General features: G+C 34.7%; 1 long non-coding RNA gene across 1 annotated transcript; it reads right to left on the bottom strand.

Moving 5' to 3' along the window:
* Nucleotides 1-11,653: 11,653 nt before the first annotated feature.
* On the bottom strand, nt 11,654-25,560 carry LOC127412418 (uncharacterized). Its single transcript, XR_007892420.1, has 2 exons — nt 25,363-25,560; nt 11,654-14,129 (listed from the first exon to the last, which is right to left on the bottom strand). It is a non-coding gene; the product is annotated as an uncharacterized LOC127412418 (long non-coding RNA).
* Between the last annotated feature and the right edge of the window lie 1,165 nt (nt 25,561-26,725).

The raw sequence follows: 26,725 nt of genomic DNA, 5'->3' as shown, positions 1-26,725 counted from the left end.
ATTACACAGACACTGTTATGTAAAGTGTCACCAAACGTTCTTATCCCATAAAAAAATAAAAATAACAATAATAAATAAATAAATAAATCTGAACACGAGGCGTTAAAATGCACAACAAGGTGAGTCCAATTTTTTTTTTTTTTTTTTTTTTTTTTTTTTTTTTCTAAAGGGAGCAGCATATCATAGCCTATATCGTGTAAAAACAGGTGCTCAAATCCGGAAGCAAACAGGTTGAAATGACGATGTTTGACTGCACATTCAACTTTCTCACGTTTGCTAGTGTGCAAAAATGTGCGGCCAATTTGACGGAGGCTCACACGGGGGACTAGATGAGGTGGAGGGACGGATAAAGGAAGAATTATCCCCCGTTTAGCATTAAAATTCATTTAGATAAAATTGCCACAAACACTTAAATGGGAAGATTAGTTCCCCCTCACGCCTTATTTCACTCACTCAATGGCTCCGTCAAGAGCGCTTGAAACGGCATTATCCAAGCGATGGCTGTTTCCAAGAGACCCGCTCAAGCCGAGCGCTGAAATAATCCCAAAACAGACACAACTAATCGAAATGTATGTTTACGATGGATTCAATACGACCACGAGAGGAAAATGTGGTATATAATTCTTGTGGGAATGCTGGAAAAAAGTTAGCCGGCTTGTAGAAAAAGGGTTGATGGCAGGTTAAACTACACTCCCATAATAAATCAATAAGTTCCCTTTCACAAACCCGTCCCTCAGTTTTCTATCGCCATTGTAGTTTTATTACCGTCTCTTCGCTGAATGTTTTGCTCTCAAGCAACGCGGAACACAGGCGACGTTTTAATGACACCGTTTCAGCTCCTCAGATTTGGATTCCTCAAGCGTTCGCCATTCGGTGCTCTGGAGACACGGGCGGAGATAAATGCCATGTTTGACTGCCATCTTTAGGGGATCTGGAAAACTGTCCTTAAGGGGGCATGCATGCATATTTTATGTTGCGCTGTTGTCCAGATATTTCCTAATGGATTGCAATAGTCGATAACTAAAATGATGTAGAAAAAAAAAAAAAAAAAAAAGATATATATATATATATATATATATATATATATATATATATATATATATATATTATTTTTATTTTTATTTTTATTTATTTTTTTATTTTTTGTGGATAATTTTATGTATAAAATTTATGCTAGATACTTAAAAATAAACGATTTGTTATGTATTTGGGTCAAAATTCACAGTGTTCATGTTGCCATGCTACTGAGTAATATTAATGAATACATCCTATACTATTATATTAATACATAATTGTTTTGTGAAGTAGCTTGAAAAAACGCATTGTTGTTGTTATTGTTGCTGTTGTAATTAATTATATTAATGTGTAACATGGACACTGTAATCTGATTTAGCCTATGGACAAACTGGAATACTTATAGTTCATATATTTGAGCATAGGCTACATATTCAAATTCCACTATATTACTTAGGGGAAAAAATATAAAAATTATATATATATATATATATATATATATATATATATATATATATATATATATATATATATATATATATGACATACATTTAAACTGCCATTTTTGTAGCATTTTGAAATGTACGTTCCATATATGTATGTCTAAGTATGTGACTTTTTTAAATTAGTGAAAACCATATGTGAACATATATTTCTTATTTGTGTTTTACATATAGTCCTAAATCAGATTTCTGTATGGGGTAAAGTGTTGCCCGTATTAAATATAGGCTACTGCCAATACAAAACCACTTCACTTTATTCAGTATTTTATTCAGGCTAGCACTTTTTTGAAAAATCAGTTTTTACAAAGTGCTTAACAGAAGACGTAGCTAATGTACGTTCACATAAAGAGATACAAGACAATAAACTAATAGGCCTACATAGCCAAAATATAGCTAGTACAAATTTGTAAACCTTGTTTCAGTTTTTCAATCCAGTTTCAACAGCGTTTAATAAACGTATCATTTCGTATGGCTATACAGATATACGTTTAAATTCCCACCGGTTAGTTTAGTCTCCTAATGAACGTTTCGTGACCTTTGCAAAATTAACATGAATATTGATTTTCTTTATTTACACGCAGTCAAATACATATAAGGACGACGCCTTTTCCATCTGTTGTTTAAGAAGAAAGCAGAAAGCTTTTATCTGGCTCTGACCACATATTGAACCCTGTGAGTAATGACTGAAAGAAATGTGTTCCATAAGCACAGAGGTGCCCAAACAAGACTTTCTGCCTCCCATAAAGAGCAGCATGGTTGTGCTGTTGCATGCTTCTGTCATCTGTACTCTCTATTCAAGTAGTTTTGCTTCAGTTTGAAAACTTTCACAAAGGGTCATGTGTCCTCCCAGCACGCCAGCAGAAGCAGTGACAAATGCAAATGCGGTCAGATCCACTGGTCTTGTTTGAGAGGGTTATGTCCACTCTCCATGACGTGTGTGTTTGTGTCTGTGACTTTTTGTATGTTAGTGAGAAATACTGCAGAAGCAAAAAATTGCCTTTAGCACACTTGGGTTATTCCATAATTTATTTGTCATTTTACATAAATAAAAGATCAAATACAATACAAATGTAAACTTGTATGTTCGGAAAACGCCATTAAAAGAAACACTACAGGCCATATGATTTTTTGTTGAATGTGGATTATACAATGTTACAATCCAAACCATTTGAGAAATCGTCATTTTTAAACATTTGAAACAATTGCAATGCGATTTGTAATAAATTACAATGCATTAATCAAAGCGTTTTAATGGCCAAAACAACTTTCACTTTAGTTGTCCAACTAAAGCATTTACCATTACTGGTGGTAGGCTATACAAAGCTAAAACTCGTTGTGTTTATTTAGCCTAATATGCTGAAAAAAATTCCAATAGACAAATCCACTCGCCCAGCAATCAGACTAACGCATAAAACTAATAAACAATAGACTAAATAAATATATTTGATCAGTCAGGTCGGTTCAAATACAATTGTAGGCAACGGCATGATGCTAAATACACAGAATTGTGATTTGAAACGAGAAACCGGTGCAGGATGTGTCTCTATGAAAGTGTAATTCTGTTTCAACAACTTACCAAGCGTGTTAACACATAGAATAATGCTGTGTGCCAGCTGGTTGACTACTAGAGAGAAAAGTCTGAAGAGAAGAGATGGAGTGTCCAGAACTGCACCAGGGCCATTTTGGATGTCATCTGTTTCCTTGGTGACTTTAGCCCACCCCTGAAAGCCCCTGGGCTCCAGGACTGTTGGAGAGAAACGCGCTATTTTCTGCACTATCATCTATCACTGTCACCACGTAATGATTCCCTTCGCAGCTCCTTATTGATGTTTGTAATTGCATTATCTCATAAGGGGGTGATCAATGAAAGCGAACTATGCATTGTGGGGTCAGAGGATGCAGGATTGCTTTCTTGTCCGCTCAATTCAATAAGCGGTTATTATACCGCGTCGTACTCCACAATTAAGATATGTATATATATATATTTTTTTTTCTTTTCCAGAGAAATAACAGAATAATTCAAATGTGTACCTCGTGAAAGCAAAAAGCACACGGAATGCAAGAACAATTAAGTTGCAACATCATGACTGAATGCCAACATGTTTTGCAGGGCCAATTGGACAAATAGCACACATTTTAAGCCACAGATGAAGCTCGTGAAAGTTTTGTTATAGAACATTTATAGCGTCTAAGCGCAATATTTGGATTGTTATTGTGCCACAATGGCCCTGAAGAACATTAGAAAAAAATAAATAAATAAATAAATAAATCCATTTAAAAAATCTCAGGCATCTCAGGGTTTTTTTTTTTAAATTTTTATTTATTTATTTATTTATTTACAGATCGCACTTGATGGTTTTGGACGTTGAGTCCAAAATGAGGCACGCAAATTAAGTCATAATATCATGTTTCAGGTTCCAGAGGGAGGGTTTGTGAGCCCACGAATAAAGCAAATGCGTCTATTCAATGGTCAACACAGAAAGATACATTTAAACGGGTTATTGTTCCCCTGTACTTATAAAGACAGTAAGTCATAAAATATTTTAACGGGAAAAGCAGCAATCACTAATTTTAAATTCAAACTAAAATGTAAATATGAAAGTTTTTAAGGAATGGAGTGCTTCAGTGTGAAAACATGGTGCTTGTTTATTATTATTATTATTATTATTATTATTATTATTATTATTTATTTATTTATTTATTCCTTCATTCATTCATTTTACACAACGTGATGGCATTATAGCAAATGTTTTGAACGGCGGCAAATCGGTTGGAAATATACGATCGATATATTTATTTATTTGCTGATGCATAACTTGAGCTTTTAGCTCTGTTTTGGCGCAGGAGGAGTGCTGTCAACAGATGTGAATAGAAATATTCCAGAGAGAGAATGGAGACGTGCGTGTTAGTCTGTTCCAGGAACCACAATGACGCGCTCTGTTGCAATAGTGTCTCTAAATGTAAAAGCTGTTACAACGTCTCTGTTTCTCTCTTCACACTGACTGCATGTGTACATTTATTATTATTATTATTATTATTATTATTATTATGTATGCTGCTGTTGTTGTCATTATTCGAGAAAAAGGTAAATTATTTGACTATTTTGGTGACAAAGATAATTGTATAAATAAACAGCGCCTTGCCAACTGGGACATGGTTTAAACAAAACCTTGTGATTAGTATCTCTCTCTCTCTCTCTCTCTCTCTCTCTCTCTCTCTCTCTCTCTCTCTCTCTCTCTCTCTCTCTCTCTCTCTCAAGGTCACCACGGCAGCGGATTATGAAGGACAAGAGCTGGTAAAGCAGCCTCGGATGTCAGTGAAAGGTGCGCCAGCCCGTCTCCCGTCTTCACCTGGTGAGATCCGATCCATAATAGTCGTTGTGTGTTAGGCTTTAATGAGAGCTCACCGACCCCCACCTGCCCAACCGTCCCGATGAAGCAGCAGCATCTCTCCGCTCTCTTTTATGTTATGAAGTATTATGTTTCGCTTATACAATAACCACTTATGTTCTCTCGCCGCTTTGATCCCCGGTGAGACAGTGAAGTGCGATGCATCTGCTGCTAGGGAGGAAAGATAAACGCAACACACGTTCAAAGACCGAAACAAAAAGGGCCTATCAAGTTATGAGAACTTTTATAGGATTAAGGAAGCTTATCCATTTAAATGAACAAATAGCCATACTTTAAAATACATCTACACTAACAAAACAAAAGCATATACACTCTATATGGAGATCAGTTTAACATAAAATCACTACATTATCATATATGTATTATGCACATAGCCCTTTAATAATTAAATGTTATTCATTTAGCTATTTCATGTTAAGATGATACAACTTTAAAATAATATGAATGAAACTTGAAACTATGAATGTTTAATTTTGAAAGTAGCACACGACTTATTGGAAAATTACATATATTCGGATAAAAACATGCAAAACTGCATTTAGCATGTTTGCTGAACAATCTTAAATTAGTAGCCTATATATTTCTTGATTGTTGCTATTAAAATTTTGAATTCGCCACCATTTGCGTGCAAATAAATAGATCGGAATTAAAATATTCTAACGGATATAATTGTTCAAAGGACAATATGAAAACAATTTCTTAATATATGAAATTCAATTCATTTGTGGACTGAAAAATGTCTTCTAATGAAGTCAAAAACGTTTTATTGATCAATTTCTTAAAGATTTTAAGTAGCCTATAGAAACAGAGGAGTTTTGAGCTTTACGATACAGTAGAAAATCCCTGTGTGTCACATGACTGGAACTGAAGGTGAAAAGGTCACGACTGCTTTAGGTAAATATGTGAGTTGCAAGTTGAGACAAGGCAGAGAGTCACAAATTCCACTCGCATAGCAGAAGAGTGATAAACCTCCGAGTCTGACCCGAGGCCAGTGGCCTCCTCATTTATTTATTCTCGGAGGCTGTATTTTGGTCTATGGGAACGTCTCTTTTTGATGTGCCATATCTTGCTGCTAGAAACCGACAGATCAAAAAGGGAAAGGTTTCAGTATTACTGTTGAATAGCAGTAGCCTATTATAATCATTAAGCTGAAAAACTGTACACTTTATGGTAAACAAGAGAATAAATCAGTATATTAAAATGACAGTGAATTAATTATTTAATAAATAATGGTAGCCCCCGACAATATAAAAAAAGGGTAACACATCATACCAACGTTTATTAATTAAATAATAATACAAATATGACCATTAGTTAATGTCCAAATATATTTATATTTGAATGAATACGAATTACTGATCTGTTAATTAGGCTATTATAACGTGTTTACCAAAAATTAAATAACCTCTTAGACATTCTACCAGCAATATGTTTGTAATAAAAAATAAAACACGTTTTCTTACGCGCAAAACAATTAAACGTTGGCTATTACCGAGCTCTTTCAAAAAATAAATCGGCCTATGTGTGTATATTACGTAGACCTACATAGCCTATATTTGTTCCAGCAGGCATTTAGTCTCATTCTGCATCAATCGTGGAGCATGGTCTGCATCTCCTCTGTGCAAAAGGCGCCTTTGTGTCAGGAATGCTTCTCTAGTAAGCTAATGCTGTAAATAAAACAGTTGTTTATCCACACATCACACTCCGTTTTAAGACAACCGTTTCCTAATGATGAATTAAATCCGGTAGCAATTTCAAAGTAACACCCAAAGTGTATGTGTGCCTTACAGCACGCATAATTATCAGCCACACATCCGTGACGGGTTAAAAATGTCAGCGAGAAGCTCTCTCACCTTGTCAGTTTTTCGGAATAGCTTGTTTTCACTTTCCCACCCTCAAGTCTTAGTGCGTGAATCAAACACAAATACTTTGTTATTGTTGTCGAGAGGAGCAAATCCGCAGGATGCGTTCAGAAATGTATGCGCGATGTGTTTATTAGCTAAAACCCAATTATAAGTTTGTGGTATGCAGCTGTTTTATTTTATTTTTTATTTTACTTTTAATCAACGGGAGTCACTTTCACACTTTATCGCGAATGCATCATGTGTAAACACTGTGCAAACGCAGGGAAACTATTATTTTGAGAAAATGCAAATACGCAACGCTCAAGTAAACAATAAGAGTCTGATTAGTGTGATATAGGGGAGACAAGGGTAGATGTCACACATATAAAGTGAATATATATATATATTATTTTTTTAATTAATTTTTTTTAATTTATTTTTTTGGTGGTGGTGGATTTAGTTCTGAATAAGCACATACCTTAATTTCTTGGCTAAAAAAGCTATTCAACATTTCCATAGTTATTGCCCAGGAAAAAATATACAGTTCTTTTAATTCATGTTGACACTGTATGGGGTAAGTATAGGAGTCTACCATTAAACAGTCTAAGCTTTTCAGCAAAAACAGTGATCAAACATGGTACATCAAAACTAGCAAATGGAACAATTATTAAACCATTGTTTTGGCCAACAAAAATGAATGTAATAAATAAAAAAAAAAATAAAAAAACAGTTGCCCCAACCTGGCATTATGAAAAATCCCCTTGTTCTGTGAAGTGTTTTCAGCCTTTAAAATTTGCCTTTGATATATAGTTAACCCTTGTCTTAATGAATGCCAGTGTTCTTTTAATTGTGTTTACTTCACTTTTTATTCTGCATCTACAAAAACATAATGAAATTAGAATTTTAGTTTGGAGGATAGAATTTAGAAAAACTAAATATTCTAATTTCAGACAGTTTTGAACTCTCTCATAACCACTGCTAAAAAAAAAAAAAAAAAAAAAAAAAAAGTATAGGGCAGTTGAATACTTTTAACTCAAAGCTTGTAACTGATATATCTCTTGTGACAACTAGCCCCATACTCCCCTATTCAATTTGAACACAATTCCTATATAAAATATATCATGCATATAATGTTTAATATTTACAGTATTTATGCAGTTTCATATTATTATGCAACAAATGCTGTTATGTTTTTATTATCTGTATAGCAGGAATCAATCTTAGCATGACTGACAGTGCTCATTATAACAGTCTTGAGTTCAGCAGTGTATGTGAGTGAGTGATTACATCATTGCTGGATAATCAAAATAGATTATCCTGCCGGTTCATTCATGCATTCGTTTGAAAATCTTTATATTCATCCATTTAGTCATCTGCTTTTTTTTCTTTTCAGTCATCTCTCACTATGAGCTTATTGTTGCATGATTAATTTTTTTTTTTTTTGTCTTTTTAATGCTTTGCAACATTTGACTGTGCATCTGGCGTTAGACCATGTGACAGGCCACAAGTTTATACCTGTACAACTGTTTATTTTACACTAGCACTTTTAAGACGCACCCATGCAGCAAACAGTAGGGTGATGCTCACTTGGGTGGGTGTCTACTACAATGTGAAATTTAGCTGCCGTGGTGTCATGATGCCAATATATCTGTTTTCAGCTGAAAAATGCATCCTAATATTCTGCTGTCTGGATCAAAATATGCTCACTTCCTTTTAGTCTTTGTAATATATGGAGCAAGATTCCCATTTGCAGTAATAGAAGCTACCAGAGGTCTTACTCCTGAACAGACACGCACAAACCAATGCTACGCTTTCTGCTGTGTAGTTTATGATCCATAGACAGTTTATAAAAAGCAATGTAGTCTATCAAAGTGGCTGACTGACTCTGCACAAGAGGTTCAGTTAGAAATATTGTGCTCACTCTGCTGTGGAGGTTTGCAGGTAACAGTGGGGAGCCCATCAGCTACTTACACTAAACCAAACATTTGAAGGAAGTGGGGAAAGCCTCTTCTCCATCTTTAACTCTCTTGAAAAAGAAGAGTGAGTGCAGAATAGATGACAAGTACACTTGTATTATGGACTCCAGTCCACTGATGTTCTGCTTCATACATGGTTTAATATTTAAAAAGAAAAAACTAATCTTACTGCAAGAATAAAATTTTAGCACAAATATAAGAACTCTGTTAGGACATTTTATGTAAATTATACTGTTCTCACTATTGCTATGAAGGGTACAAATTCTGGGACTTGATAATTTCTTAAAACATACAACATTTAAAGGGGAAGGATTAAATGTTTGTTGACCAGTAGTGGACAGAGGGACAGGTTTGGAAAATCTATTTGATTATTTTTTGCAATTTTCTTTGGTGACGCAAGTGGTGCGAAATTACACACCTTTAAAGACCGCATCTCACTCACCTTCTCAGCTGAAATTAATTAATTTATTAATATATTGATATTAAAAGACTAGTTCACCCAAAATGATAATTCTCTCATCATTTACTTACCCTTGTGCCATCTTAAACTCGTATGACTTTCTTTCATCTGCGGAACACAAACAAATATATTTGGATGGAAATATGATGTGTTTTTGTCTAGATACACTGCAAGCCAATGGGGTGCAAATGTTAAGGTTGAAAAAGGACATAAAGGCAGCATAAAGGTAATCCTTACAGCTCTAGTGGTTAGTCTTCTGAAGAGATAAGATCGGTTTGGGATAAGAAACAAACCAAATTGTGAAGCTCGATTACACTTGCTTGCATCTGACGCATGTGCAGAGTGTTGTGCAGTATGTGTACAGCGCTCTGCACATGCATCAAGCGCAAGGAAGTGTATTCAAGCTTCAAATCATGATCACGCATAGAAGACTGCAGATGGCATGATTAATAGTGAAAAAAGAGTTATATTTTGGTCTGTTCTCACCCAAATCTGATCGTATTTCTTCAGGAGGTATGGATTAAACCACTCGAAGTGTTGGACCCCTTTGACAAACACCTCATACCTGCATCAAAATATCTTGCTTTGTTATCCATAGAAAAAAGAAAGTAATTTGAGTTTGAGATGGAATAAGGGTGATATAAATTATAAAAATAAACAAACCAACAAACAATGTTTATTTTTTTAATTAAATCCCCAACCCAAACCCTAAACCTAACCATTATTTTAGTTGGAAAATAACATTTGTGTACTGAAAGAAAGAAAACAGCAGTGTTTGAAACAAGATAAAGGAAACGTACATAATTGACGTACATAAGTAATTTGTATTGCATAAAAAATTTGGAATGAGTAAAGTGTTAGATAGGAGGCTAGCTAAAATGTAATGCCTGTATTGCATCAATTTAAAATTATGTTAGTTCATTGGCTGGTCTCTATGGGAATAAAAGTTGTACCTTTACGTACAAGCCAAGACGTATGATATTTTACCATTTTGCCATCTTGTATGAATTATTACGAGTTGTCATTAGACTCGGTTAAACATTCTTGTTTTGGTTCTCTTTTAGACCTCCCCTGAAATCCTCAGTCTTTATGTTGTTTTCCACTACCACAGTCATTTAAAATCTACCTGCATCAATAGGGTTGAAATAACCCTCTGCTTCTTTCAGTCCAATAAAGGATTAACTAAAGTGTGAAAGAGAGACAAATTCATCACCTTCCTTGATGTGTGAGAGAGCTTGAAACAGAACGCCCAAATATTTAAGCTGGTTCAAAGATGTGCCACCGCCATTCCTGCAGTCCAGAAATGTTTATGTCTAAGATAAATCCCTCTCCACTTAGATGTAAAGGTAACACATCCATCTGATAAGGCACTCTTTGGCCCCTCCCCACACACTTTACTTTGGACAAGGCTACACATTTAGCATAAAAGCTTTTAGCGTGCCATGCCGCAGTTGAGGCAGGCTATTGTTAGGCTTTGTGATGGATTAGCCCGAGATCCTACTAAGAATGTTAGTGTTACACGCTATAAAATTTGTGAATTTATTAGGGTTTGTATAAGCAGGGTCATTGGTGCTAAATGAGATGTCAATGAGTAAAACAAAATTCGAAGATAAATATTAAGCACTTTAAACGAGTAGTAACCTGAGTTGCACCTCCACAGATCCGGGATAAAAGCATTATTTGAACTGAAGGGTGTTGGCTAAGGGGTGAAGAGGACAGTCAAATCTGAGCTTGGTTGAACTGGTCTAATAATGTCATCAGGTGTTTTTTGATTGGATTATACATTGAAAACAACATCCATCAGCTTTAGTAATGTTTTATTTTATTTTAATCCTGTACATCTTTGTTCTGGATTTATGTGTTGCAGTAAAAATCAGTTTCTGCCTACATTATATATGTTTTAATAACACACACACACACACACACACACACACACACACACACATATATATATATATATATAAATAAATATTTTGAAATAACTATTTATAATTATTTCATCATAATATATTAAATTATTGTTATTTGAGGGGCTTTCTCAGCAAATATTGCAATTAATTCGATTAAGTAATTGGCACACCATGTAATTAATTTGATAAAAAAAATAATTTGTGTGTGTGTATATATATATATATATATATATATGGTCCATATATTTGAACTTATTTGGATATATTCAAATTCCACTTGTAACTGGGAAACACACTAAATGAAAATGGCAATTTTTGTAGTATTTTGAAATATGTGTTCCATATATGTACAAGTATGTGACTTTTTATATCAAAAACATATTTTTATTTATTTATTTATTTATGAAATGCACATTGGCCCCAAAAATAATTTGAATACTTAAACTACTCTTAAAAATGTTGAATGTCATAATGTCATTAAACCAAGTACAATTAATTTTTTAAGACAGAAGGCAAGTACACTGTCAAGCAAAACATTTCACAAAAATAAGTTTATTAGGTTTATAATTATAGAGCAATATAATGTTCAAAATAAAGACAAAAAGTATTTGGACACTTGCAGGTTGTCAAACATTAGCATAACATGTTCATAGTGAATGTGATGAACAAAAACCTGTGGTTGCTCTGCTAGGACACCTGCGTGAACTTAAAGGAAATTGACTTTATACTTCCTCTAAAAATCACCTTGATTAAGAGAGCAGTTAGTAGGTCTAGATCAAGCCATTTGGACTGATATTTTATTATCTAATGCAATAAAATTCATACATTTTTGAGTCTAACTTAAAGAAATATATCGGGATCAATACAAGTAAGCTCAGACGACAGTATTTGTGGCACAATGTTGATTACCACAAAAAATAATTTCGACTTGTTTCTTGTTTTCTTTAAAATAAATTAATAAATAAATTCAAAGTTACAGTAAGACACTTTAAATGGAAGCGAATGGGGCCAATTTTTGGGTGTCTTTAAACACAGAAATTTGAAGCAAATACATTTATAAAAGCACTAACTTCTGTTAAAAGTCATGTAAATTCGTTTTAACTTGTATTTAACCTGGTGTATTCCTTTAAGTGTCAAAATATTTTTTGTTTGTGGCCGCAGTAATTAATAGTTTTTATGTTCTCAGTGAAACCTTTTGAGCATTATCCATTGCATTTTCTCTCCCTTTTTCTCTCCCCCTCTATTATGGTGTAGTCCATGCCCACTCTTGGGACAAGAGACCTTGATTTTTTCACTTACAGCAGCAGTTTAGTTTACCAATGAATTGTAGCTGGGTGCTAAACTGTGTCCAGGCTGCAGTCAATGTTTATGTCTACCAATCAACTGCAGTGTGCTTATGTTCTATGGTATTATGGACACAGAAACCTTAAAACATGCCAGGCGTATTCAGAGGGGCAGATTTATGACATGCTGAATTTCAAGAGCTGGAAAAAAACATGCTAGAGATGCATGTGTGAGAGCATGTTTGTTTTTCTCTTAAGAAAACCTCTATTGTTTATTGTTCATGTGACCACAGATGTTGTAGATTCTTATCCCATACAGAAACATACATTTTTGATACTGTAATGAACACATATCCATACTCTCGCAGAAGTCAAATGTGTGATTTATATAAAAATTAATGATCTGAAAGGAAATTTAGGCAGATATTCTCAGTGCAAATGTACATTAATGTATGTAAAATCAGCAGATAATAATATTGTTTTATAAGATATGAGCAATGGGCACATTTACAAAAATTCTTGAAAGATAATTTTGTGAATTAAGTACAAATTAAAAGATGAGGCCTCACTTGCTCCCAAATGAACATCTGCAACCTAGTTTTGGTTTTCAAAAATGTTGCCATGGTCACGTAAATTTCTTGAGATCAGGCTGAACATCTGCATGATACCATAAAAATTGCAACTTGTAGTAAATAATTTGCTTTTGTTCTTAAAATGACTTAAAGAGCCTAAGTATCTAGAATAGTTGATGCTTTCTATGAAGTAGCATCTGTTATTTCAAGTTTATAAAAATTCATCCAATTTAATGTGTTTGGGTTATTAAAATGTATTTATTTATTTATGCAGTATTCATGGTTATTATTATTATTATTATTATTATTATTATGTGTTTGGGTTATAAAAATATGTATTTATTTATTATTTATAATGATAATTTTCCTTAATCAGAATCAGAATTCACATTTATTGGCCAAGTAAGTTGCATTAATGAGGAATTTGACTTGGTGGTTTGCTACAAGAACACACAACATAATACATACAATAAACAAAACAATACAATATATGGTATACAAACCAACATACAAGATGTCCAATACAACACAATATACACAGTATGCATTATAATACAGTATACAATACAATGTACAATAAACAATACCCATGTAAGTTGTGTAATGGTGTAGGTTGAGAGTGCAAATGTAAACATCAATTAAATTGTATTTAATTGGCTTTGTTGTCTGTTTTAAATATTGCTGTTTGTCATTTGCTTCCATCTTGGTCACTCATCCATCTAGATTTTTAATCTCAGTGGTCTTTTTCACCAGTTTCTTGGATGTACATATTGTTGTTTTAGTAAGATTTTTTAAAGTTTTTTTCACTTTTGCACAGTTAGATGATATCACATATGTAGCTTGGATCTCTTAAAGGTGTGCCTAACTCAGTTCAGCATCCTGGGAGACGAGTACAGTGGATTAGAGAGGAAAACAAATGGCAGCTGAGTCTGTCACTTTGATAATGTCCTTGTAAAGAATGACCAGCAAAGCCTAGTATTCACACATGCCTTTAAATGGAAGTTGGAGAGGCCAGCGGAAGAGTGCGCAGACTCTCTACATGAACTCAGATGAGCAACAGAGATTAAAGTTTTGTTTCCATCCATGTTTTTGTAACAGAGGGCAGGTTGAGATGCTTTGTTTGGAAGTGAGGCGACTCGAGCTGTTTTGTCCTCCAACTGCATGTGAGCAAAAAGCAAACAGACACTTAATCCTGACAGAGAGAACAACTTGACATCAATTTGTCCCAAGAGGGGAAAGACCAAGAGCAGCCTCTACTACGACAGATTCAAATCTCAGGTCCTTTCTTTCTGCACAAATAGACTTTTCAAACAAACCTTTTCACAAAAAGAAGTTTAAGGTTGTAAATTATAAAATAACTGACACTGTTAAAAGGCATTATCAGTTAATGTGTTGAACTAAACTTGTGGTTACTGACTTCATACATCCACTAAAAATCACCTTGAAATTAGTTGGTTCAAAGTAATTGCAAAAGTGGCTTAGAAAAGTGAAGTTAGCTTTGAGGATTGTTACGATTTGATCAATCTATAGCCAGGGAGCTTTGTATCATATTATAGACTTATACACATGCTACCTCAGAACTAATCCATAAAGACCAGGTTAACACCAAGGGACATCCATATATATTGTAACTCTTGAGACCCCATGCTCATGTATTGCAAAATAAAGCCATTTATTTTCCTAAAGTGCTCTCTACACATGGAATTCCCATCTCACAAGAACTTTAGTGATTGAGAGGTTTCTTGGACTTTTGGAATCCCAAGGGAGAGGTCAGCGGGCCAGAACACACTAGTGAGGACAGAGGGAGTTGCCCGTTTCTGAATCCCTGACTCTCGGCATGGCCATTGCCTTCAGAAGGAGAGGCCCAAGCCAAGGGGAGTGGGGGAGTGTCTGGGAGAGGCCCAGTCAAACATTTCCCTCTTCTCCATAAGGTAAAATAGCAGCAGAGAACCTAGGGGTAACTCAGAGGACATTGTGTCTTGTAAAACACATGCACTTAATATAAGAACCATAAAACTTGTTAAATTAAAAGCTATTTCGGAAAATAGAAAGGGAAATATTTATGTGTCTGGCTCATGATAGAAGCCATTTTATCCCGAGGCCAAGGGTCTGCCAGGGCACAGGTAACTACTGTCAACAAGTGAGAAACCCTGCGGTACAAATTCTCAAGTGTGGAAGGGGCCTTTTAACAGGCCTGCACAATTCATTTGACTCTGAAAAAAAGAAATAGCGTAAATTAAGTCTTTGTTAAGAATGAGGTGAAAATACCCCTGTGCCACTGCGTATGGTTCAGTCCTTAAAACGAGGAGAAAAACAAAGCAAAAAGAGCTCTCAATGATTGAAAATCTGCAAAAAGCAATTATGATTGTGCAAATATACAGACCTCTGTGTTTAGCTGTTGCAAATGTCATAAATCCTGCAGTACACTGTGTTTACACTATGATGACCTCCTAGTGACTGAACGGGATAAGCCGTTTTCAGTATAGGGGGACACATGACCTATATTTTTAGATTGTTTTTTCCAACAAATTTAAAGGTAAATGGATAACACTTTTCATTAATGTTCACTTTGTTAAGGGTTTATAAAGGTGTTTATTAATGACTAATAAGCCATTTAGAGATGCATTATAAATCACTGATATGCAGTTATAACAGCCTGAATAAAAAGAGTGACTTTAATGCACCTACTTGCCAAATAGTGAGCATTTTAACGTAGATGTTGTAAATGCTTAATAAATACAATTATTCATACTCAACTGACCACATACTTTGATCTTTGAAATAAATTTACAGCAATTGCAGTTCCTTTGTTTATAGTTGTATTTGACTTTTGCTTATAATAATAATAATAATAATAATAATAATAATAATAATAATAATTATTATTATTATTATTATGTGTATGGTTTTATTTATTTATTTATCAAAAACATAAAATTCCCATATACTTAGGATTTATGTCACAATGCAGCAAAAATACATTAATATAGTGAGATTTCTACAGGTATATTTCTAATTTCTTAATAAACTATTAAAGTGTTTCCACTTTAGATTATGGTACATTTTCATAGGTCGTTAGTGTTAAATAACTGTTATTAAGCATTTGTAACCTGTGAGGTAAAATGGCTGACTATTTGGCAGGTATTGCATGAAAGTCACCCTTTTTATGCATGTTGTCATAACCACACATCAATGATTTACAATGCTTATTAGTCATTATTGAGCCCTTTTATAAACCCTTAATAAGGTAAAATTAATGTAAATTGTTATCGGTATAATTTCTGACCGTGCCATTTTATTTTATCACTGTTTAATAAAAAGTCATTTGATTTGTATTCCTATTTAATTTTATTTTAATAATGATTTTTGATATAATGAAAGTAGTCTTTTGATTTAAATGACTTATCTTTAATGTGAACAGTATAATTTTTCGAGAAAGAAAGAGTGAATGTGGCATGCATGCAGCCACATCTTTTGATGCTTCAAAATGCATTGGATGGTTTGCCTTCCAAGGATTTTTCTATCTTTAATGTAAACCAGCAAGTATGTGTAGGAACTCCATAGAGTACTGAAGATTTATGGACCATTTGATCTTTGAATGGAAAGGCACTTTAAGGCCCACAAAGGTTTTGGTGTGTCTGTGTGTGTGTGTGTGTGTGTGCTCTCTCCAAAATGACATTATTATTAAAAATAATAAAAACACAGACGCAGTCGCACAGCGAAAGTCACATGCACAGACATGCATTTACCCAAACACATAGCCAAAATGCACTACAAATTTATGGCTCTAACATTCCTGCAGGGTCAAGCAATTTATCAAATCCTACACATTCTGGTTTCAATTCCAGAGCCTATTGTGAAAAGCAGCTATTTTAGCAGGTTCATTTGACTCGGTAGGGGACACGAAGGCTTTTGGTTAATGTGCCTTCTCCGAAGGCTGCTAGTTTGGTCCTCACCGAGGAGCCAAGCCTGAGTTTTCTGAGAATAATGGACAGTGGCCTCCCTCTCTCTTTCGGCTTTTAACAGAGAGAGACACGGCGAGGGCTATGACTGTGGTAGAGAGGTTATAAATCCATGTTTTATTACTGAAGAATTCCACTCTCTCCACAGGCCTGACAGCTCCCCACGTTCTCAGACCCTTTTGGACAATTTCGACACCGTGTCCATCTGGTTCTGATTAAGTCCCAACTGGCATGCATCGCATCCGAAGAGGAAAGATGGTGAGAAAGAGAGAGAGAGAGAGAGAGAGAGAGAGAGAGAGAGCAGGAGGAGAGAAAAAAGACAGCAAGGTAGAAAGTGAGATGGAGAAGTACTGCAAGCAGATGCCAACAGCAGAGAGATCCGTAACATCAGCGTCATCATTGAAATGCAGTATTGTGACATCAAAGGCCCAGCCATGGCCAAAAAACATTATCTGGAGTGAGTATCCAGCTTGTTCTGTGTAGCTGCTGTTTATTAACCTCTCTTTTGGCACCTGCTCCCACACAACGCATGCCAGCACTGTTCCTCGCCCTCATTCTGCCTCTCAAACTAATGAAGGTGATTCTGTCTATGGGTTCAAGGAATAGTTCAACCAAAAATGAAATTCTGTCATTTATTTTAAATTTTTTTAATAAACGTTGTGCAGTTCTTTTTTGTCTTTGGACTGAAATTTAAACAGTTATTTACTGTAATCTTCCCCTCCGCTGCATTATTTAAATCTCATTCACACTTCCGCATATTTTAACTAGTACGTCGCATTCAGCTACAACCAGTGTTGGGTGTAATTTCACTGCAAAGTAATTACTAACTGCAATCAAATTATTCAAAAAAGTAGTGTAACACATTACATTTGAAGTTTTGTAATCAGATTACAGTTACTGATTTTTCAATTAAAGTAATACTTTTATATTACTTGTAAATTACTTGGGTTACACATATTTTGCAAATAATATTATTTATAATACAGTATAGTATATTTAAAACATGAATTTAGAATTCAATTCATGAAGGGTGTGCAACAATGAACAAGGAGGAAATATACACATTATTTTGAATTTGTTGAGCAAAAAAAAAAAAAAAATAGTCATGTGATTACTAAATTGAATAAGTAATCTATAAAGTAGTCAGATTATAATTTTAGAGAAGTAATTCACAATTTGTAGTGGACTACTTTTTGAGCAATTTACCACACTGGCTAAGACGCACATGATAAACAATGACATTAAGCTTCAGTGTCGTCAAACATGGCGTGCTGCATTGACACACCATTTTGAATCTGAACGCAAACGACATGTTTGAACTACAGCAGGGGAAGACTGTTAGTGTTTAATTTTAAATTTCAAACTGTTTGCCACAAAACTGATTGAATGATTTCAGAATCTTTGAAATATAATGCATGAGTCCCATGGACTGCTTTAATGGTGCTTTTTTGTCCTTTTTGGACCTTGACAGACACGGTCACTATGAACTGTCATTGTATGGAAAAAAAACTGCATAAAGATTCTAGCTAGCATGAGTTGTGCTTTTAATGGTTATTTAAATGATGATTTTTTTTTTTTCTTTTTTTCTTGTTCTTCTTTTTGGAGCTTGACCACCATGGTCACTATGAAATGTCAGTGTATGAAAAGAGCTGCATGAAGATTCATCATATTTTCTCCTTTTGTGTTCCTTAAAAAAACACAAGGGTGAACAAATAACGACATAATTTTCATTTTTGGTCAAACTGTTCCTTTAAAAAAGAGGTGGCCTTTTAGGTAATCTCACTGAGCTTTATGACATCATAACCCAAATAATGCCCCAAGCAACAACTCCTTGACAGCACCTGGGCAACTCTCACCATAACAACCTTCACTCCCATATCACACTGATTAAACAGGGATCAGTACACTCAAAGGTTAACCAGCCTCTGATGTTCCCACAGAAAACATGATTGGGGATGGATTAGGGGAACAAACAGCGTATTTAAACATATTTGCTACATTTCCTATTTCTCTCAATACAATGCACTTTGCTGGCACACTATAGTGGGGAAGGAAGGTAATGTACATGTGTGAGTGTTTGAAGGATGGGAAGTGGGGCGGATGGTGGAGATGTCATGGTGAGCCTGACCCGCGTAGACCCCACGCCTCATCAGAGGATAAAACTCACCTACACAGCTCGGCCTTTTCTCTTGAAGAAGCTTCTCTGTAAAAATAGTGTTATTAATAAAAAAACAGATGTGGACATGGACAACCACAGGCTGGCTCTCACTGAACATGTGCCTCAGATTCTCACAATGAAATAAAAATCACCTCTGCATACAGTATATACAAATTCATAAAATAGTAAATAAACACATTGAATGGAAATGTGTCATTCATCAGCACTGTAACCAACAGATTTTTTACAAATTGTGTTTGTCTGACCTCTGTATTTGTCTTTGAGAAATTTGAATGAAATTTGAATGAGATTTTGGTGCTTGCATATGACAAATGCACCATCATGTTAAGGTGTTCTGGGTGGTTTATAGCTACTAGGGCATTGTTAGGTGGTTGCTAGTGTGTTCTGGGTGGTTGCTAGGTGACCCACTCCCAAGTCTCCACAATCTTCTGGTCTCTAGACTTGGCTCAGACACATCCCTCAATGTAAGTCTATGGGATCTTTTATCATTCACCAGGTGGAAAATCAAAGTCAGACAGACAAAGTCTGATCACTTCGAAAAGTAGTGTTAAAAGAATTTGCCCCTCATTTATTTAGTTACAGTAAGGCACTTACAATGGAAGTGAATGGGGCCAGTCCATAAACGTTATTGTTTCAAAAGTATAGCCACAACATACAAACATTATACATGTTAACGTGATTTTAGTGTGATAAAATTATTTACTAACCTTAGTATAAATATGTATAATGTGGCTATACTTTTGAAACAATGTGTATTTGAATGTTTATGGACTGGCCCCATTTACTTTCACTGTAAGTGCCTTAACAAGATTTTTGCCTTTCTTCTTCTTCTTCATCTTCTTCTTTTTCTTCTTCATTTTTTTTTAATTATTATTAAAGGATGAAAGAATCCATTTATTTATTTATCTATTTATTTATTTTGTGGAAATCTACATTATGCCACAAATGCTGTTGATTGAGCTTAACTCCTACTGAATATATATATATATATATATATATATATATATATATATATATATATATATATATATATATATATATATATATATATTATACATTATAATTTGAGGTATCATTCACATTCAGAATACAAACAATGTGGGATGAGTAACACTGCAAGTTTGATATTTACAGTTAAGAGTTTTTTAAATCCCTAACACTCAGTTTAAGCAACAGTTTCCTAGGAAACTAAAATTACAATTATATACATACATTTATTTCTTTATTTCCACAATCTAAAAATATATGGTGTGAACACTATATGATGTTATGATTATTTTACAAATCACTATGCAGTCTGGAGATCACATAATGTAGGAGAGTTTATTTGCTGTTTGGAACTTGGGAGGATGCACATTACTCTGTGGAACAACAATATCATTAAAACCCATGCCGGACGAATAAATCATTTTTGCCATTAATGTCTGCTAACCTATTCAAATAGTCTTTTCCTTTCTAAAGTCCACCCATCTGTGTGAGCTTGTGTTATATTCAAATTACCATAATCAACTTTGCCGTGTGTGCTGCATCTGGAAACGATAATTAATGGCATTGTTTAAAACCTAATTTTTGCATCCATGATAAATGAATAGATGGCTAATGGTATCATTTGAATAAAAAATGAAAGCTAAAAAAAACATATTAGTGGGAGGGGACTCTACAACTGTGCCATGTTTATGGTTGTTTTGAGCTAATGACCACTATAATGGGAGTCTTTAAACAAAATCATGGTTTAATAATCATAAAAAACGAAAATAGGATTAGAAATTTGTTTTATGCATTGACATCACTCTGTATGCAATTCCCAAATAGATGAAATCAAGCCTCACGTCCTCACCTGCAATTTGAGCCTTATTCTGACAGCCCACCGTTTTTCAAACAACATTTATCAGTCATGACGAGTTAATCTGCCATTTAAGATTTTGTAGTGTATTTGTTTTATTTGAGGTGAACTATACTGTAAAAAATGGGATTAGAGTGATTTTTTATTTAAAGTTTTTTTTTAATGACAAGAGTCTGTGTAATCTAAGAAACTAAAAACAAACAAACTGACAGAAGACATACAAAATACACTCTGAAATAAATCAATTTTCCCATGATTTTCATAGGTTCAGGAAGTAGTAAAGGTTATTATTGGGATCTCTAAGGCCCAATTAAATGTGATGGATCACCTTGCTTGTGATTGTATCCACTATCGACGCCTGTGAGCTCAGGCTACAAGAAAAAGAGAAATGTAAGAAGCAGACAAGTTACGTTAAACAATCAATTCCCACTTAAGCTCAGTGACATGCTCCTTAAACTGAACGGAAAACTGAATTTAACACATAAACACTCAAAAACAACTCTCCAGATTCCTCAGGCAGATGGATATGTTTCCTGTAAGCACCACATCAGACTGCGGTGACATTGATTATGATTTTCAACATCTCTTTGGTTGATCTGCCCTCCAGTGCAGTCAGACTGACCTGGTAATGCCATATGTCTTAAGTACAGGCTTCTGGCTAGGAAAGAAATCTGACTCTACAGCCTGAACTGTGGCTCTGCCTTGTGTTATTTCTGACACAGCAGCCAATATTTTTGAAAATTTCAGAGAACTGTGTTGACAGAGATTTTACATCAGTCTGACACAGCTTCATGACTGCCCAGATATGCTCCAAAAGTATTCACAGAAGCAGACGTTAAGCTCGAGACGAGCACAATTTATGAGACAGGATAGAGTGCGGCCTCCCAGAGATGGGGGAAGATTGAACAAATTAATTTATTTTGGTAATCTCTCTCTGCCTCTCTCTCTCTTTTGCTGTCTTTGTCAAAATGAATGACAACAATTTGGCGGAGGATCTAGGATGTGCAGGCAGCATTGACAGGCGAATTATCAGGGGCCCAGCGCTCCTTATTATCAACGGGGAACTCATCAGAGGTGCGGGTCCAGGAGCCCTCACTGCTGTCACTATCTGTCAGTAGGACAAGCTCTACTGCAAAGGCCAGCTGACAGGTCATTTCAACAATAACAATTACTCAGATTACTGGTGTCATAAACAATTCACCCAAGGCAGAGCAATAACAAAGCTTTATAATTCACAGCCACATAAATAAATGCCAGCAGGTAACAAGTAATTTACCAGAGGAATGGGTCCCAATATGTGGTGTGTTTCATTGTTACAGGGCAAATGAAAGCCAGGCACTGGAAACATACATGATAACAAGAAACAGGAATTCAGCTATTAGAGAAATTACATGTTAGACCACAGCACAAGGTGTGCACTGCAACACTACAATGCAACAGAAAACAAATGCAGACAGACAGACAGACAGACAGATAGATAGATAGATAGATAGATAGATAGATAGATAGATAGATAGATAGATAGATAGATAGATAGATAGATAGATTTTTTTTCCATTTATAAATGCATTATAAATTATTTATATGCGAGTATAACAACATGCATAAACAGTGTGACTTTCATGCAATATCTGCCAAATAGTGAGCCATTTAACCTTACATGTTATAAATGCTTAATAACATGTTTTCAGCATTAGTAACCTATGAATATGTACCTAAATGTAAAGTGAACCCATATTATGTGTTTTTAATGAGTTTCCAACATTGAAAACCTATATACATAAAGTTCAGTATGGTTTAATGATCATCAGGCTTTATTATTATATATATATATATATATATATATATATATATATATATATATATATATATATATATATATATATATATATATATATGCTGTGAATGAGCATGAAGACCTGCAAGTGATTTTGCAGAGGACTTTAGGTAACTAAGACTAGTTAAGTTGTGACAGCATTCAGAGTAGCACCATTCTTTTGACATCAACGTGACAAGGAAAGTGACAACACAAGTGAGTCAGGAAATTACAGTAATGAATATAACAACAAAGTGGACTGTAGCAAAATGACACAATCTCTCCTTTTAATCTCACTATAATAGTCAGTTTTTGCTACATTGTAGCATACATCATGAATTAGTGCTTTGTGTGTTTTTTGTTTAAAATAAGTATGAATAAGTGTATGTATTTAGCATTTATGGCATGCAAGTTAAAATGCTCACTCTTTGGCAAGTATTGCATTAAAGTCACTCTTTTTTATTCATGTTGTTATAACTGCATATCAGTGATTAATTATGCATTTGTAAATAACTTATTAGTCATTAATGAACCCCCTTATGATACCTTTACAAAGGGAACATTAAAAGATAGATAGATAGATGGATGGATGGATGGATGGATGGATGGATGGATGGATGGATGGATAGACAGACAGACAGACAGACAGACAGACAGACAGACAGACAGATAGATAGATAGATAGAAAGACAGACAGACAGACAGACTTTATGGTTATTATATTTGCTATTTTTCTCTCCTGTGCTTAAAATTTAGTTCTGAGAAACATGCAGGTTTTCTTAATATATAAATTAAAATTATATAATATACCGATTGATATAAGCAGGAGTGTAGGGAAGTGTTCAGTTGTCAAATAATGTATGTGTCAGTGAGTTGGGTGCGGACAAACATCAGATATCCGGCCTGCAGCAATTCAACTGTTCCACAATTCCTAATTAGGAGAGCTGTTGAGCAATTAACACATGTCAAACTCGCCATCATCAGGTGCCTCTCTAATTTCTCACTAAAAGGCAGCACTCTCTCTCTCTCTCTCTCTCTCTCTCTCTCTCTCTCTCTCTCTCTCTCTCTCTCTCTCTCTCTCTCTCTCTCTCTCTCTCTCTCTCTCTCTCTCTCTCTCTCTCTCTCTCTCTCTATCTATACCCAGGGCATGTGGAATCAGATTGTGCGCTAGTAATGCACTGTCTGTCGGTCTGTCGCACATACAAAGCGCTTCTGTGATTACCAGCCCACAAATCTTTTACTCGACACGCGATTTCTTTCTTTTTAGCAGCAGCCAAATTACATACACCGGTTAACAAGAAGTAATCGCAGCAGTCGCAATGGTCTTATCGACTTCACAGCCAGTGCGAATAAAAAGCACATACTGAAACAAGAGAGCTACATTTTTTAACCAAAAATTATCACTATATTTTCATGCATTTTACCAACTTTTGTGTTGAGTTCTTTTGCGATTCAGGTCAAATGTAATATGCATATTCTATTCTATTCTATTCTATTCTATTCTATTCTAGTCGAACGAGATTAAATCAAATATCAAATAGACTAATTGAGTTTGAAATGATATATTGTTAATATAAAATATGATCTAATATAAAATATATTTTTTGTAAAAAAAAGAAAAAAGAAAAAAGATTCATTTAAATTAATATGTCACATGTAATAACACCTGACATACGTAGCACATTTTCAGATAATTTACAAGCGCCGAAAATTAGTTAGAAAATGTTTAATAATGAAATCCATTTAAATACTAGTAAGATAATGTTTAACGAAAAAAAAAAAAAAAAAAAAAAAAAAAACTAATATAAATGCAAATATGTTTATTACAAATATATTAGTTCAAATGTTAAATTATTATTATTATTATTATTTCCCCCTCAGGAACAAATTCAGTTATAAAAGGAATCCAAACTCTTTCACATAATTTGTCTTTGACCTGGACAAATTACACTTGTTTAACCTCAATAATCTCAATAGTTTAATCTCAATAGTTACCATGACTGTGCATTTTATAAATGTGCATTTGTTTAATAATAAAAAAATAATATATGATCTAATAAAAAATATATTTGTTGTAAAAAAAAAAAAGAAAAAAGAAAAAAAAGATTAATTTTAAATTAATATGCCACCTGACATACGTAACACATATCTAAATCTAAATATTCAGTTTTGCAAAACAACAGAAAACATCTTTAATTATGTATAATAGCCATAAATGTATCATATTTCTCATTAGCTAATAAAAGCTAAATATTTCACTGTTGCACAGCATTAAAAATAATTTCCCACCATGTCTCAGAATAACATTTTTAAATAAATAGTACCACTCAAACTTTACAGATTCCATACAGCAAAATCACAATCAGTGTTGCTATGACAGCATTCTTATCCATAAGGATCCTCCTGACATTTCTAATTATGCCACAACTGATTGAATATATCTAGAGGAATCAAGCAGAGAATAGAGAGAGTAAGACCCAAGTGCACCCTGACTTCTGATTAAATAAGTACAATTCCTTGGGGTGTAATTGAAGATAAGCTGGAAAGAGCATTGCTTACAGTGGAGGATGAGAAAATGTGCTTTTGTTACCAGTTCTCAGATGTGAGAGCAAGAGAGAGAACTCATCCTTCTCACTCAGTCAGTTGCAGTTCGTCTTCTCTTCTTGGACCACCATCCTTTTTGGGTTGTGCATCTCATTTACATACATTTGTTTCCAGCCGAGGAGGCCTTCAGCTCATTAAGGCGTTCTCTTACAATCTCCCAGAACCCTGCTGCTCCCAGCCACTACCTGCTGCGGAACGAGAGCACTGCTAGGCACAGGGGGGAAAAAAGAATGAAAAAGGAGAAGGGAAGAAAGCAGAAGGGAGGGGGGAAAGGCAACACGTTCTTCACTCCAAAACAAAAGCACAGTGCTGGTATAAAGGAATCCTCTGTGTGTGTTTGTGCCTTGTTTTTTACACTCCCTTGGCAGCGGGCACTGTTTTGTGTTAAGTAGCCTCCTGTCATGACAGATACCTCTGTGGGTCAAGAGTCAAAGTTGAGAAGGGGGTCAGGAACACAACATGCAAGCCAAGCTCTGAACTGGATATCTTGCCAGTGGACTGCATTGGCAAGCCTGTGATGTGATGCAGGGTTATGAAGTTTCTCTTTATTTTTTTCTGTATGTGATGTTGAAAGACAGGTAGAATCAAGAAAAAAACATATAGTTCAAATGGGACAGTTCAAACCAAAATTAAAATCATATCACCATTTACTCACCCTCATGTTGTTCCAAACATGTGTGACTTGCTATTTTTTGTGGAGCACAAAAAGAGGCTTGTTGTTCACCTCAGTCACCATTCACCTCCATTGTGTGTGTGTTATATACAGTATATATATATATATATATATATATATATATATATATATATATATATATATATATATATATATATATATATATATATATAAGTGAATGGTGAATGAGACTTACATTCTGCCTAACATCTCCATTTGTGTTCTTTGGAAGAAAGAAAGTCATGAGGGTGAGTAAATATTGGCAGATTTTTCATTTTTGGTTGAACTATCCCTTTAAACACACAAAAACCCGAAGCAGAACATCAAATGATAAACAGTCCATTGAGTGTAAAGGCAAGGGTAAATGCTGATACCCGGTTGAAGTGCTGGAGTGATTTCAGTTTATTTAAAGCATGATGACCCCTGGCCAAAACCTGCTTCAGTGGAGGGATGAATAAAATTTTAATGGCTCATAAAACACAGCAATTCCTCTCAGTGCATTTTTTGACCGCATTATTCACGGCTGCGCCGTGTCGCCTCTTTTTGTCTGCCGAGTGAAAGGCTGCAGTGAGTGGCCACGGTTGGAGCTCTGCTGGGATGAGGAGGAGGGAATAAAGGGAAAGCCATGAATACAACGGCATGATTGGTGCACTGAAAGAGATTTTCACACAGAGAG

The sequence above is a fragment of the Myxocyprinus asiaticus genome, chromosome 21 (assembly GCF_019703515.2).
Source record: "Myxocyprinus asiaticus isolate MX2 ecotype Aquarium Trade chromosome 21, UBuf_Myxa_2, whole genome shotgun sequence".
NCBI lineage: Eukaryota > Metazoa > Chordata > Actinopteri > Cypriniformes > Catostomidae > Myxocyprinus > Myxocyprinus asiaticus.
This window is presented reverse-complemented; position numbering and strand designations above follow the sequence as displayed.